The 16,200-nt window shown below is 44.7% G+C and overlaps 1 long non-coding RNA gene across 1 annotated transcript; it reads right to left on the bottom strand.

Annotated features, from left to right (window-relative positions):
- Positions 1-233: 233 nt before the first annotated feature.
- LOC143990252 (uncharacterized) lies at positions 234-1,506 on the bottom strand. The gene is made up of 3 exons (XR_013277246.1): positions 1,367-1,506; positions 848-1,026; positions 234-745 (listed from the first exon to the last, which is right to left on the bottom strand). It is a non-coding gene; the product is annotated as an uncharacterized LOC143990252 (long non-coding RNA).
- Positions 1,507-16,200: the final 14,694 nt, after the last annotated feature.

Genomic DNA, 16,200 nt, shown 5'->3' on the forward strand with positions numbered 1-16,200 from the left:
CACTTTCTGGTTGCTGCCTGTCTGGGCTGTGACCTTTTCCAGTGCTGTCTGGTGGGCATCAGTGACAGCACACTGAGTCTGGCAGGGGTCAAGTCCTGGGGAAAAAAAAAGTGTGGGAACTCACCCAAGATTCCCCACCCAACCTCAAAAATAAAAAAAGTGTGTGTAATAGACGCACTCCTTTTTTAACAAATAAAGTGCAACATTTATTGTAAAGCAAAAAAGGAGGGGAATTTTGGGACTTTAAATGAAGCACAAGTATGTGCCTCCATCCCGGTAATCGGTACGTAATAGAGGAAGTTTGGGACTTTAAAATGAAGCACTTGGATAATGGAGGTAGGTTTTAACCATATTAAAAAAAATAATAATTTTTTATTGATTGTTCAGTAACAGATCATAAAAAATAAAGATCAAATTCATAAAGTATAGAGGCGTAAGTACAGTAGAAACATGATATATAGTATTCACATATAGCAGCACATAGTAGTAATAAATAAAATAATTGGGTAGTATGGCATGGTAGTGCCTATGACAGCAAAACCGACATCAGCAAGTACATCCACATAATAGATATGCATCCACTAGATGTAAAACAAAAATAAATTTAATATATAGTTAAAAAAGTAAATTCATAATAAAATAAATATAGTTCCGTATAAAGTATAGCTGGGACATCATTTCAAAAGCTTGACGCGTTTCGTGGGTGTCTCCCCACTCATCAGGAGCTGATGCGACCAAAAAATTCCTATGGAATAGAATAAAAAATAATATAATATACTAACCATATAAATAAAAATAAATTAATGGGGATTTAATGCGTGTAAATGGTTAGCCAGGGCAGACTCACCAATCCGGATGGAAAGTGCAGTGTGCGGCAGTGGGCGTAGGGTGGGCCATGGGCAAGATCCCTCCCCGGGAACTGAGGCGGCATAGACATGGATGCGATATCAGGCAAAACCAAAAAGATACAGCGGTGTTGAAGAGTATCAGATATGGAGTGTGTGGCAATTGTTGAAAACAACATATCTAAAAACAAAATGTTAATAGTATGTATGATTAATAAAAATAATGTGATGCGAAAGTAATTTGAAATTGATAGTGACCCTCAAAGGGTACAGAGAGAGTGCTGGCCATAAGGCAAGTATATACTATGTAGTAAGTATATGCAGATGAATGTAAACAGTGAATGGTGTGCAAAATTAAAAATAATGTAATAGTGTGAAAGAAAGTATGAGTGTGCAGGTTAACAAAAAGTGAAGAAAATTGATGAAGGGGTGTACATAGACCATGATAGACAAGGAGAGTGACAGAATTACCAGTCAGCAAAAAAAAAGGTGTGAGTAGTAGGAGAAAAAATATTTTTCACCTAAACATCGCTCCTAAAACACCAGCAGACAAGATATTAGGATGAGAGATCCGTCCAGCCGGCGTCCTGCCAATAAGGTCTGCAGACACCGGTCAGGGCGGCTCTGATAATAAAGGCCCCTTTAACTATCAACAGCTGATGCTGATTGCACAACCAGCATGAAAAAAAAAAAAAAAAAAAAAAAAAATATTATATATATATATATATATATATATATATATATATATATATATATATATAAAGTAAACTTTAATGATAGTAATGGTAATATTTATAAAAGCTAGTATAGTGGCTTAAGACAAAAAGTAGTAACCATGAGCATAGACAGGGTCAAGTGCAATCAGAACAGAGATGAAGTGTGAGTAGAAGGAGAAAAGAGATTTTTCACCTAAACATCGCTCCTAAAAAACACCACCAGCAGACAAGACGGCCAGTGTGTGCAGACTCCATGCAGAGACCCGCCGCACACATAGCTATCTCCGAGTGGGGTTTAAATATGCCGCCAACGCCACATGCGTGAAACATAGGGGGAGGAGCCACACCTAACCTGGATAAAAAAACCAGCGACAGGCGCGCCAGATCCCCCCAATAGAGACACGGAGACGGAAATCACTAAACGTCGGCGTGATGACGTCAAAGGTGACGTCACCTGCACGACGTAGGACGTGTGGCGCCGATTTATTACTACTATGTGCTGCTATATGTGAATACTATATATCATGTTTCTACTGTACTTACGCCTATATACTTTATGAATTTGATCTTTATTTTTTATGATCTGTTACTGAACAATCAATAAAAAATTATTATTTTTTTTAATATGGTTAAAACCTACCTCCATTATCCAAGTGCTTCATTTTAAAGTCCCAAACTTCCTCTATTACGTACCGATTACCGGGATGGAGGCACATACTTGTGCTTCATTTAAAGTCCCAAAATTCCCCTCCTTTTTTGCATATATATCGGGATGGAAGTACCTGGATATACGGGATTGATAGTGTCCCCCTATCTTCCCGGCGTGAGGTCCATTTATATGTTGCTGATGTCTTTAGATTTTTTATGTACCTACATACATTTATTCTATTCATGTTTATGTTGTACATTGACAGCATTACCGACACCGTATAAACGTCCCACCTGGATATTTAATTAATAGGGTCCAGTGCACACTCGCTGGCCGATTGCGGTTATTGTTATGTGTGGGGCGGTTGGGTATTTGGGTGTTGCTGGGGTCTTTTCTTCCTTGCGGGAACTGCGATGCGCCAGTTGGTCCTCCCCTCCTCCCCCTTCACATCTGATTGGGAGGTTCGGGTGGACTCTACTTTGCGCATCGGCGCCACACGTCCTACGTCGTGCAGGTGACGTCACCTTTGACGTCATCACGCCGACGTTTAGTGATTTCCGTCTCCGTGTCTCTATTGAGGGGATCTGGCGCGCCTGTCGCTGGTTTTTTTATCCAGGTTAGGTGTGGCTCCTCCCCCTATGTTTCACGCATGTGGCGTTGGCGGCATATTTAAACCCCACTCGGAGATAGCTATGTGTGCGGCGGGTCTCTGCATGGAGTCTGCACACACTGGCCGTCTTGTCTGCTGGTGGTGTTTTTTAGGAGCGATGTTTAGGTGAAAAATCTCTTTTCTCCTTCTACTCACACTTCATCTCTGTTCTGATTGCACTTGACCCTGTCTATGCTCATGGTTACTACTTTTTGTCTTAAGCCACTATACTAGCTTTTATAAATATTACCATTACTATCATTAAAGTTTACCTTATATATATATATATTTTTTTTTTCCATGCTGGTTGTGCAATCAGCATCAGCTGTTGATAGTTAAAGGGGCCTTTATTATCAGAGCCGCCCTGACCGGTGTCTGCAGACCTTATTGGCAGGACGCCGGCTGGACGGAGCTCTCATCCTAATATCTTGTCTGCTGGTGTTTTAGGAGCGATGTTTAGGTGAAAAATCTTTTTTCTCCTACTACTCACACCTTTTTTTTTGCTGACTGGTAATTCTGTCACTCTCCTTGTCTATCATGGTCTATGTACACCCCTTCATCAATTTTCTTCACTTTTTGTTAACCTGCACACTCATACTTTCTTTCACACTATTACATTATTTTTAATTTTGCACACCATTCACTGTTTACATTCATCTGCATATACTTACTACATAGTATATACTTGGCTTATGGCCAGCACTCTCTCTGTACCCTTTGAGGGTCACTATCAATTTCAAATTACTTTCGTATCACATTATTTTTATTAATCATACATACTATTAACATTTTGTTTTTAGATATGTTGTTTTCAACAATTGCCACACACTCCATATCTGATACTCTTCAACACCGCTGTATCTTTTTGGTTTTGCCTGATATTGCATCCATGTCTATGCCGCCTCAGTTCCCGGGGAGGGATCTTGCCCATGGCCCACCCTACGCCCACTGCCGCACACTGCACTTTCCATCCGGATTGGTGAGTCTGCCCTGGCTAACCATTTACACGCATTAAATCCCCATTAATTTATTTTTATTTATATGGTTAGTATATTATATTATTTTTTATTCTATTCCATAGGAATTTTTTGGTCGCATCAGCTCCTGATGAGTGGGGAGACACCCACGAAACGCGTCGAGCTTTTGAAATGATGTCCCAGCTATACTTTATACGGAACTATATTTATTTTATTATGAATTTACTTTTTTAACTATATATTAAATTTATTTTTGTTTTACATCTAGTGGATGCATATCTATTATGTGGATGTACTTGCTGATGTCGGTTTTGCTGTCATAGGCACTACCATGCCATACTACCCAATTATTTTATTTATTACTACTATGTGCTGCTATATGTGAATACTATATATCATGTTTCTACTGTACTTACGCCTCTATACTTTATGAATTTGATCTTTATTTTTTATGATCTGTTACTGAACAATCAATAAAACATTTTTTTTTTTTTTAATATGGTTAAAACCTACCTCCATTATCCAAGTGCTTCATTTTAAAGTCCCAAACTTCCTCTATTACATTTATTGTAAAGTGACAATTTACGAGGACACCTCCAAAATTCACATGCATCAAAAAAATAAATATAGAACAGATCTAACAACAAAATTATTTAACCTGCATGCTATACCAACCAAAAAACACAATGTGCCCATCATTGCAGCCCCACCTGTGCCCATCATTGCAGCCCCACCTGTGCCCATCATTGCAGCCCCACCTGTGCCCATCATTGCAGCCCCGCCTGTGCCCATCATTGTAGCCTTGCCTGTGCCCATCATTGCAGCCTTACTGTGCCCATCAATGTAGCCTCACTGTGCACATCATTGCAGCCTTACTGTGCACATCAATGCATCCTCACCGTGCCCATCATTGCAGCCTCCCCCAAGCCCAAGGTGGGAAGCGCTGCAAGCCAATGGGAATTTGCAAAAATCTAAACACATGCTGTCCTTCTCAGTGGCGGAGTGTAGCATGTGTAGTACTGCAGAAATGGTTAATAGATTATTGGGCACTCGCCAAGCTCATGCTGTTCACTGCAAGGCTTGGACTGACCGACACGGTTCTATACCACCAGGCAGCATTGAACACAGTGGGAGGGGCACCCGTAGTCCCGTCCACCGCTAGAGAGTAGTGGGCGGGACTACGGGCGCCGCTCCCAGTGTGTTCAGTGCTGCCTGACAGTGTGGGCGGGACTACAGGCGGCGCTCCTGCTGTGTTTAATGCTGCCTGGCGGTGTAGAACCATGTAAGACAGCCCGAGCCCAACAATCTAGCGGTGAACAGCATGAGCCCAGCGAGTGCCCATATTAACTCTTGATGCAGTATTACACACACTACACTCTGCCACTGACCGGGACATCATGTTTTACACAAGAGGAGGAGGGAGGGCAGGGTCGGCTCCCTGCAGCCACAGTGCAAAGGGAATGTTGTTCCTGCTGTAGGAAAAATACAGGAACGACATTCCCATGCATTCCTGTAGGACTCGAGCCCTGGAGTCTGGGCTGAATGCTCACTTGAGCTGGCTGTGGAGTGTGTGCTACTGCTGCTGTGGCCTGTTACAGTCCTGTCCCATGGGCAGTGGACTGTTGCACAGCAGATGCAGAGGGCTTTAAAACAGACCCAGAAGCTGGAACCGGAACTGGATGGAGGCCACACTAAAGCCAGAGTAACCGCCCCCCTCTCCCCAATAAAATATTAATTAGGTTTCTGCCATTCTTCTGGGAACTGCATGGTGAGTGAGCGGTAATGTGTGAAAATTGCATACTATAGCCCCAGGGCCAGACTGGGAATAAAAAAACAGCCCTGGGGCTATAGTATGCAGTTTTCACACATTACCGCTCACTCACCATGCAGTTTCATACCAGCCCCATAGCATTATTATACCAGCCCAACAGCATAACTTAATTTATTGAGCGAAAACCATGCATTTTAAAGCGGTAGTAAACCCGCAAATTTTTTTTTTTTTTTTTTTAAACCTGCAAAGCAAAAGGCATAATGAGCTAGTATGCACCGCATACTAGCTCATTATGAAATACTTACCTTAGAACGAGGCCCCGACATCTGGCCCGATCCACGCCGAGGGAGCTGACATGCTCCCTCGGCATCTCTTCCGGGTATCGCGGCTCCGGCGCTGTGAGTGGCCGGAGCCGCGATATCGTCACTCCCGCGCATGCGCGGGAGATTTCAGTCTGGCCGGACGAGCGCTGCCAGATTTTCACGGCGAGAACCCCCTTGTGCGCATGCGCCGCTGCAGTCAGCGGCGCATACCGAGGGGAATATCTCCTAAACCGTACAGGTGTGCCCTTCCGTGCAGCCTCATTATCAGTGCCCATCAGCGCAGCCTCACCAGTGCCCATTAATGCAGCCTCACCAATGCCTATTCAGCGCAGCCTCATCATCAGTGCCCATCAGTGCAGACTCTCCAGTGCCCATCAATGCAGCCTCACAAGTGCCTATCAAATGCCTATCAACACAGCCTCATCATCAGTGCCCTTCAGTGCAGCATCATCAGTGCAGCCTGATGAGTGCCCATCAGTGCAGCCTGATGAGTGCCCATCAATGTAGCCTCACCAGTGCCCATCAGTGCAGCCTCACCAGTGCCCATCAGTGCAGCCTCATCAGTGCCCATCAGCTCAGCCTCACCAATGCCCATCAGTGCAGCCTCATCAGTGCAGGACATCACATGTCCTGGCATTGGACCAGTGTGATGTCTATCATAGGACTCGGTCCAGGAGGCAGGACTTCGTATGATAGTGTGGCTGTGCCAGGTAAGCGGGAGATCCCATCTCTGTGTATAACAGTGGCTCTCCTCTCCCCATGCGCTGGCAAGGCTCTGCACTGGCAAGGCTGCGTTGATGGGTACTGGTGAGGCTGAGCTGATGGGCACTGGTCAGGCTGCACATCCTCGCTCTGTGTAATCCAGCAGCACTCCCCCCCCTTCCCTTCAGAGGCATTCCCTGCTTCTGCCCAGGATCGGCCCTGCAAAGCGGCCCCAGGACAGACAGCCTACCGGAAAATCTCCCGCTATCCTGGTAGGCCAGTCCGACCCTGTATAGCGCCGAGTTCCCGGCCAACTCCAGGCCTTGGGATTTAGAGCTAATAATTGTCAATGAGCAATGTGAGACCTGGGGCTTTTTGGGGGCCCACTTGGGGCTATAGCCCGGGTCAGCCACCCTCCCGATGCCACTGCTTACTGACAGCACATAGTGAATATGTGTCCCATAATTAAAGGAGTGGTAATCTTAACAATGTAAATTTACAAACTTTAAGATCGTTCAGATTGATAGGAGTAGCTAAAAATAATTGAAATACAATGGGGAAATTATTATATAATTTTACATTTTGACAATAGATACACTTTAAATGGTAATAGCCTGGGCATGGGTTCACTGTGAGCTTGATTTATTTATCACACTCTTTGTCACTTTTTTTCCCTCTTTATGACTACAGTTAGTCATTGTTGAAACAACTGGTAACTTTTTGGGCATAGATTTAATCTTTCATGATTTGGTTTGTTTTTCTAGTTCATGAAATTCCTCATGCATTATCTATTCTATTAATAGATGTGCTGCAGTGGCGCCATCCGTGTGGTAAGGCTAGCATCATGTTGTACTATTGTTTGAAGTTTGGATCAAAGCTCTGAACAGACAGAAGTGAAAACATCCCTTTATATTTGCCTTTATTGTTATTTCATGAGCTGTGTTCAGTGAACGCAGTCAGTACATTAAAGGGAAATTAGCAGTTGATGCAACAACACTCATGCGGAAGTTGAAAGTATATATTTTTTTGCTCCTTTCTAGCTTGACCTTTGCCCCTCTCTATGACCCTTTGTGGCGTACATGTCCTTTGAGGCTCTGATTGGCAGGTTAAATACATCTAGTTGAGGTTTTGTTCCCATTGGGTGTTTGGCTGAGGGCAAATTTGTTTGAAGAAATTTTGATGTTGCTTTACAATTAATGAAATTATTTTTTAATTAGGAAAAGAGGAAGTGTGGTGTATTTTAAGTTATTATTGAGCATTTACCTGATTTCAGACCTGACTTTAACATTTGTATTTGCTTTGGCTGCCATATTTTAATTATTGTTTTATAATTAAAGATTTGTAAATGCTCCCTAAAGTGGTTTTAAAGTGGAACACCACTCAGCTATAGGGAAACTAGTCCAAATACTGTCGACTTAAAAAAAAAAAAAAGAACACATACTTACCAACCCATGAAGTCCAGCACAGATTGTACATCATTTGCACATGTGGATGGCCATGGGATACATACCTGGTCATCCACATGTTGCTTTCTTCCCTGGTGGTCCTGGTGGCTTCCCTGGCGGTCTAGCATGGGCGTCTGAGGGGGGCTGCACTGATAAATAATCAGCGCAGACCCCCCTGTCAGGAGAGCCACTGATCGGCTCTCCTCTACTTGCGTCTGTCAGACGCAAGTGAGGAAAAGCCGATCAACGTCTTTTCCTGTTGACATCATGATCAGCCGTGGATGTCATATGACGCCCAGTCAGGATAACTGAACCACCATCCGCCATTTTGCTATGGGCCAGGCAGGAAGTGGTTAAAGAGGAAGTAAACTCTCTCCTTATGAAGCTGGTTTTTTTTTTAAATAAGAAAGTATAGCAATGTATTCTAACATGTTGCACATTAATAGTAACCCCCAATCTTGTGTCTCTTACCCTTTTGCAGTGGTTTTAAAAATTCTTCTTCCTGAAAAAGGCAACTACATTTTAACTGCTGTCTTCTGAGTCCGTCTAGCTATTTACTTCCGCTCTTCCTGCTATTCTGAAATATAATCTCGCACATGCACACTGGGGTTCTTAGCCAAGCCTCACTTTAGTTTTGGGATCACCATGACAACATGTCTCACTGCAGTGCCGTTGTTTTGATAGGGTGCCGTGATTTCCCAGTGTTTACACCCCCTGTGACGTGTAAGGTCACATGAGGTGTATCAGGAAATGTTTACTGAGACAAATATTGTGGGATCTCAGCATGGTGCCGTGAGCAGATATGAAGGATACGGCAAACATAATTATGGAGTGACAGCACAGAGAGTGTGCTGTTAATCCCGTTAAACATACGTATGCGCCAGTGATGTCAGCAGAAACAACAATACAGATTACAAGCAAACAGAGCCAAATTAAAAGTAAAATTTACATATCTTGATTTTAACAGTTTGTAGTGAGGATCGCTATGGGCTAAACTTATGGAGGGGGATTTACAAGCACTTTAATAGTATTTTGCACTGTGTGTTTGATTTGCAGCACTGGGAGTTGGTAGTAACTCCAAAACCAAATTGTATACAAATGAACCATAAGAATTTGACTAGAGTTATTTGAATATTTGGTAGTTATTCACATTATATGTTATAGTATTTAAAATGTTTTATTTACAGTACCAGGAGTGTGGTCTTGACTCCCTCACAAAATATTTTTTCAGCACAGGGATTTTGGTCCCACATACATGTGATATGTAATTGAATATTTATGAGTTGTTCGCATGACATTTGTAAGGACTTAAGCCCCCCTAGATGCGTATCTGTAACCTCCCACCCATGACAGACACCCGCCTCCAAAACCTGATCCCCACCTTTAATAAACCACGGACAAGGTATGGAGTAAATGGCCAACTGGCCTTAATTTATTAACAAAAATATATATAGTTTAATAAAATACCATAAATAACTTTCAAAAATGTAAACATTCCCAGCCTTTAAAAGGGTCATGGGTACCAGCATAACAACACACTGGTCACTGCGAATGACTTCCCACTTTTGACATCTTGACCTCCAGACGGTATCCCCTGTCTCGGAGGCTATACCCAAACCATCGCAGTGACCTACCCCTTTTAACCCTTCCAGGTTAACAACTCTTAACCCGAAAGTACATTAACCACCCCCATCCCATGGATGGGTACAACAGTCTTTTCTACCTGAAAAAACCTCCCCTTTCCTACCCAAAAATCCCCAAGCGCCGCCTGCGGCCCCACCCCTATAACCCCCAACCTAACACACTCGACATAAACCAGGGAGGGTGGGTGGGAATCGCTTCCTCCTCCGCTCTCTGAGTGAAAGCATGGTACGCCGCTATCGCGTACCATGCCGTAGCTCCGCCCCTCAGCTCCGCCTGACCCCTCGTCTTAAAGTGGCCTCCCCGGGCTGCTTATTAAAATGGCGACAGGGCTGTCCTGCACCTGTCATGCCGTCCCTCCGCTGACCCCCCCCTTCAGGGGTGTATGGCTGCAGGACTCTCTTTATATGTATTGGTATTCTACTTACAGCCCCGGGAGTCTGGGATTCACCCCCTCACAATTTTGTTTGCAGCACTGCTATTTTGGTTCCATATTCACGTGATATATATAATTCACTTGGTCATACATATTTGATAATGACACATACACTAAATTTGATATAATTTAGAGGGGTACTGCTATGCACTAGGGTGTATATACTCCTAGGTTCTGTACTCTGCAGTTTACCACTCTTGACTCCACATTGTGTATACTGTACATACTCTACCTCTACACTCTGTGTGATTTCCTCTCCTAAATCCTGCACACTGCTCCTGTTCCTGATCCTTGTACTTTGTAATTTTAGCCAGTCCTGACCTCTGCACTATATATATATATATATATATATATATATACACAGACATCTCACGTCTCCCATAAATCACGGGAGACTCCTGCATTTGGATGCCGGCTCATGGACACCCGCAAGTGCCGGGCGATCTCCATTGTTAAATATCTTGTCACTAAACCTCGATATCAAACTTACGAATCATTCGTAAAACCCTACACACAGCCGCAACGTCTGACTATTACTCATAACGTTATCAGACCAAACATTTCTTTGTTTTTGTGTACCTCACACCGACACGAAGACACAGTTTCATTTAGGCGTGTCTCGCTGTTTTATGCTCCACAGACTAATCGATGTTACCCGTGGATTTGATGGACATCGGTCAGTGCCATATCAAGGCCGAACCATTTCAACCATTTCAAACCATTTCAAACCATTTCAGATCATTTCAAATCATTTCGCGCTCCGATTTGAATCCAGTCGCATCCACAATACACCGATTCATCCCGGTGCCCCCCAGTTGTTTTTTCGGCCTCATTTCAGTACATGCTCCAGAGTCCCTTTTGTTGAATCACTGATTCATGCCTCTGTCATGGTAAATCATTTCACTGTCACGTATCACGCTCCGATACAAATCCAGTCGCGTCTACGATGCACCTATTCGTTCCGGCGTGCCCCAGGTATTTTTCAGCCTCATTTCAATACATGCTCCAGAGTCCCGTTCGTTGTCAGACGCAGGTTGCGGTGCACTGATTCATACCTCTGTCATGGGAAATCATTTCACTGTCACGTATCGCGTTCCGATACAAATCCAGTCGCATCTACGATGCACCAATTCGTTCCGGCGTGCCCCAGATATTTTTTGGCCTCATTTCAGTACACGCTCCAGAGTCCCATTCGTTGTCAGTCGCAGTCGCGGCGCGACCGATTCGTGCCTCTGTCATGGCAAACTTTTTCACTCATTTCACTGTCACTTATCACGCTCCGATTCTAATCCAGTCGAATCCGTGATGCGCCGATTCGTTCCGGTGTGCCCCAGTTGTTTACGGCCTCATTTCAGTACATGCTCCAGAGACAGGATTCATTATCGGTCGTAGGTTTTGATTCTCTGATTCATGTCTCTGTCATGGGAAATCATTTCACTGTCACGTATCACGCTCCGATACAAATCCAGTCGCATCATGCACTAATTCGTCTCGGCGCGCCCCAGGTATTTCAGCCACATTTCGGTACATGCTCCAGAGCATGCACGATTAATGGTCAGTCGTGCCTCTGTCATGGCAATCAAAATAATTTCGCCGCCACGTACCGCGCTCCGATTCGAATCCAGTTGCATCCGTGATGCACCGATTAGTTACGGTGTGCCCCAGTGCTTTTGGCCTCATTTCAGTGCATGCTCCAGAGTCCGGTTCGTCGTCAGTCGCAGTCGCGGCACGACCGACTTATGCCTCTGCCATGACATATATTTAATTAATTTGACTGTCATATACTGTGCCCCGATTCGAATCGGTCGCATCCGAGATGCAACGATTCGTTCCAGTGTGTCCCAGTTGTTTTGTCCCCAATTGGCTTGGTCTCATTTCTTTACATGCTCCACAGTTCAACTCATCACTTGTCGTCTGACACGTCGGTTAAGCCCCTTTCACACTGGGGAGGTTTCAGGCATTACAGCGCTAAAAATAGCGCCTGTGTAGCGCCTGAAAAAACCGACCCCTTTCACTCCAGTGTGAAAGCCGGAGGGCTTTCACACTGGAGCGGTGCGTTGCTAGCCGCATCTTTGGAGCGGTGAAGGAGCAGTGTATTCACCGCTCCTAAACCCCTCCTACCCATTGAAATCAATGGGACAGCGCGGCAATACCGCCGGCTGCAGCGGCGCTTTGCAGGCAGTTTTAACCCTTTTTAAAAGGGTTTCTAAAACGACGGTAAAGCTCTGCTAAAAATAGCGGCGCTTTACCGCTGACGGCCGCACCGCCCCAGTGTGAAAGCGGCCTTATCGCAGTCAGCCTATGTCACGGCAAACATTTCACTCATTCATTTCACACACTTGTCACTTGAGTCAAATCCACTCATACCAACAATGCATTGATTCGCACCCATCATTTCAGCATTACAGGTATCGTTCGCATGTTGCCTGTCATTCCTCCAAGTCCGGCAGTCACTACGGATCAAATCCTTCGTGCTTCGAAGTTCAGCCAAGGGTTTTGATTTGTTCGTTAAAAACCTTCGCCTCATTGCTACTCCCCCTGATAGTCGCACAATCCAATGCATGTTGGTTTCGTTTCATACATTTTACGACCGTTTCCTATCAGGATTCGTTGCATACAGTTACAGAGATTTGTGTCAGTTTCATTTCATACACGCTACAGCCCGATTCAATTCCAGTCGCCTCAGTGGCACACGATTCGTACCCTTTCGTACTCTCCATGGTCTGATTTATATTAGATTAATTTCGTACACTCTACAACTGGTTCTTATCAGATTAATTTTATGCAATCGATTCGTATAGCATGCATCCAAGCATAGACTTCTTGCAATCGTTGCAAGCACTCATCCAAACATAAACTTCTTGCAATCGTCGCAAGCAGATGTCCAGGCACAAACTTATTGCTATCATTGCTAGCAGGCAGTTCTGGTTAGCTCAGTAGATTCCTTTAGGAAAAAGGCCTGGATACTTTCCTAAATGTACATAATATAATGGGGTATTCATATTTATGGGTAAAGTTCATCCAGGGAAAAATACGATTAATTCTCGAGGGATCAGGAAGGACATTTTTCCCCTGCTGTAGCAAATTGGAGCCTGCTCTGCTGGGCTTTTTTGCCTTCCTCTGGATCAGCTGTGGGTGTAGAATTTGGGGGTATGTTGGGTTGTGCGATATCTTGTTTATTTAATTTGTGGTTGGACTGGATGGACTTCTGTCTTTTTCGACCTAGCTAACCACGCATCCTACCATAACTCCTTGCAATCGTTGCAAGCACGCATCCTAGCATAACATCTTGCAATCGTTGCAAGCACGCATCCAAACACACATTCAAGCACAACTCCTGCAGTGTTCGCAAGCACATGCAGTAATATGAACTTCTCACAGTCACTACGAACACATCTCCAGTGACAAACTCCCGTGCAATCGTCGCAAGCACACGTTTAAGCACAGCTTTTGCAATCATGGCAAGGCACGCAACTTAGCATAACTTCTTGCAATCGTTCTTTTTGCAAGAATATTCTCAGTGGCACACAAACTGGCTACATATCATTTTCAGCGGCACTTAATTGGCCACTTGTCTCCAGTGGCTTTTTCATACAAGCCACTCACCATTTCCTGTCTGTCACGTCTCTCTTAGGACAGTTGAGTTCAGCTTCCGTCCTGCACCAGGTATTGTGTTGCCACACGCAACTGGCTTCTTCTTGTAACACTATCAGGCTATACCTAGCCAGCGTCCAGCATTTCTTATCCTTACAGGACCTGGAGAGCCATCTGTCTTTACAGCCCATACAGTAAGATCCCCTCTGCGAGGCATCCAGAGGCATCAGCCCATAGTCAACGGCAAACGCTCACCTGTCACAACTGCCATGTTTAGGGACATATAAAATCCTCGCACATTCCCCAGTCTAGTCATCCAAGCCGCCATCTACCTGGCCCTTTATGGTTTCTACGGCCTAGCCAATTTATCATTAGTAGCACTGGCAGTCAGGTACTATACAGACACCATCTGACTTTTAAAGACCATTACGTCCTTCGATCTTTATGTCACGCTTCCTGATCTTCCCCTCACGGACACAGGACCCCTCTCAGATCCTTAATTTAGATGCCGCGGCAATAGCAGACCCATCAATGTCGGAAGGTTCTGTACTGCATGGATTGGTATAGCAATGTTTATACCATCTACGATGCCCCTGTCACCCCTGGTAGTGACAGATGCCGCAGCCTCCACAGGCTTCGCTGCAATTTTTGGCCACCATTGGTTTACAGGACCATGGCCTCAGGGATACTCCTAAACCCTGTGTTTACCTGGACTTCTTCCCTCTTCAAGCTATACCCGGTCATAACAGCCTCTCGACTTTGGGGTCATATCAGGACAGGACAGGCCGTGGCTTTCACCACCGACAACTGGACCGAGGTTGATCTTGTTGATGAAGGCAGGTCTGGATCGCTCTCAGTTATGTCCTTCCTGCGCAGGCTGCTGCGGTTATCTTAGCAGCACCAGTTTAATGTCCACTGTATGTTCATTCCAGGCTGCTATCTTCTGGGAGAGGTCTACTATCTTTACTAGTTCGCTATTTGGCCTTCTCCCCAGCCTGCTCATACAAACAGCCATTTACTTAGCCTACTATGGGTTCTGATGGCCTAGCAAGTTCACCTTCAGCAATCCCACAGGCCAAGTTCTGCGTAGTCGTCATTTGGCTCGCTACCAACACCATTTCATCCTCCACCTTGCAGTGTCTAAAACCCAGCAATCTGGTTCCAGGATAGATGTCCATTTCTATAGAACAAAAAATGCCTGGTGTCCAGTAACCATACTCGACCATCTACTGTCACTCCTACCGGAACGCTCAAACTCTAGTCCCCTGTTGCCTTTTCCGTGCTAACCCTTGAGTGCCTGTCAGTTTTCCAAACACATGGGGTTCTTCTACGCAGCCTACACCTCGATCCCAGTCTGTACCATGGTCACTCTTTAGTATTGGAGCAGCCTTGGCAGCATCTTGGCATGGGTCCCAGGTCACGACATTAAGAGACTAAGCAGTTGGAACTCTGCCTACCTCAACCGGTACATCCCCAATCCTCGGGTGGAAATGGCACAAGCATTCACCAAACTTGCTCAATAAATTACGCTAAAACTAATAAAACTACACCCCTACCTGAATGTTTTTGCCCCCTTATTTTGGTATACCGACCATCAGACCAGGGCACACTTCAGGTCTATTTCATGTTGTAAGTCTTATGCTAAGTCTATTTGTTCATATCCGTATCGGCCATAAGGCTTCGACCATAAGTAGGAAGGCCAGTATGGTGGCCTGAATTTATGGGAGTTGCCCGGGGGGTATTTAACCAGCCCACTCGCCTGTGGTCTTTGTCGGTTTCCTGTGCGTGGTACCCACCCTTCCATCCCCTTTTCAGGGCATTTCTCATATTCATTTCTCTTCACAAATATTCATTTCTAATCTAGGGTATGCCCCCTTATTTTGGTATACCCACCATCAGACCAGGGCACACTTCAGGTCTATTTCATGTTGTAAGTCTTATGCTAAGTCTATTTGTTCATATCCGTATCGGCCATAGGGCTTCAACCATAAATATATATATATATATATATATATATATATATATATATATATATATATATATTTATTAATATTATTCAGGTGTGTGTGTAAGATAATTGGTCATGGGGGGCCGCAGCTTGGCATTTTCGCCCTGGGTGCTGATTGACCTTGTCCCGGCACTGCTAGCAGTGTGTGGGAAGTTTTAGAAGCACAATCTGATTCTTTTGCTACCCTCACTAGTGATATTTGCGCTTTCCACAGGACCGACTGTAAGAGAAGATCCTTTTTGTCATGGGCGTAGCATAAGGGGTTGCAGAGGTCACAATCACAACCCCGTCCCAGCAGCCTCCCTGTCATATTTTCATATCCTCCACAAAGTCCAGCTCCGATCTGCCCTAGGGCCCCACAGCCACGCTCCAGTACTGGGCTTCTACGTTGCCTTCTACAGTCCACACCCCTCCAATCTCATTGGCTGGGGAGAAGCTGTGAGG

The sequence above is a fragment of the Lithobates pipiens genome, unplaced genomic scaffold (genome assembly GCF_037356315.1).
Source record: "Lithobates pipiens isolate NorthernLeopardFrog02 unplaced genomic scaffold, aLitPip1_a1.2 Scaffold_18, whole genome shotgun sequence".
Taxonomy (NCBI): domain Eukaryota; kingdom Metazoa; phylum Chordata; class Amphibia; order Anura; family Ranidae; genus Lithobates; species Lithobates pipiens.